Here is a 1,011-nt window from a genome sequence, read left to right on the forward strand (position 1 = left end):
GCGGGGCGGCGTCCTGCCAGCACTGCCTCGGGGACGGGAGGGACAGCGAAGGGTCAGTGTCCCTCAGACAATGCTGCTCAGAGCCTGGCACGGGGCTCTGCAGAGACAGGGACAGCACAGGGACCAGGCAGGGACTGGACGGGAACTGGGGCTCTGCCTGCAGGATCCACAGAGCCCCCCAGGCAGCAGCTCCAGCACCCTGCCAGGGTCTCCTCCCCAGAGGGGACAATGGGTGTGACAGGGACAGCCGCTGCTGCTCAGGGGACCCTGAAATCCAGGCAGTGAATTGCTGAGCCCCTCTCCCAGAGCAGAGGTGCCCAGGCAGGACAGACTAACACACATCTGGGACCAGGGGACAGGCCAGCAGTGGGACCCCAGCCAGCCCTGTCACAGGGCCCTGTCCGGATCCCGTAGCCAGCTCTGGGCTCCCCAGGGCAGATGGGACCAGCACACAGGAGGGAACCTTGCAGAAACTCAGGGCGATGCTCAGAGCCTGCAGCACAGGACAGAGACACCGGGGCGAGGGATGCTCAGCCCACAGGAGGAGAGGCTCAGGGGCACTGGGGGGGTTGTGGGGAAATCAGGGCCAAGGCAGGGAGCGGGGAGGGCAGTGGAGCTCCAGCTGCATTATCCTGTTTCCCAACAAATCCATCCATCCATCCATCCATCCATCCATCCATCCATCCATCCATCCATCCATATCAGCAAAGCAATTTTAGAGGCAAGCAGCAGCCGCCACAGAACCACAAATCAGAGGCAGTGCCAAGTGCCAGCAACCACGGCCTGCCTGCCCCTGTCCCTGCCTGGCACGGCCCCAGCCCCTGTCCCAGCTCCACGCTCAGTGAGGGGAGCAGCAGTGACCCGGGGGGTGCCCCAGGACCCCCAGCCCTCAGCACCACTCGCTGCCAGGCTGCAGGTCCCTGGGTCCCGTCCTTTAATTAACATTCCACATGTAAAGTTGGGATTGTAATTACTGCGACTGATTAACGGGACGAAGGTAGCCGGTCTCCG

This window comes from Geospiza fortis, unplaced genomic scaffold (assembly GCF_000277835.1).
Source record: "Geospiza fortis unplaced genomic scaffold, GeoFor_1.0 scaffold261, whole genome shotgun sequence".
Lineage (NCBI taxonomy): Eukaryota > Metazoa > Chordata > Aves > Passeriformes > Thraupidae > Geospiza > Geospiza fortis.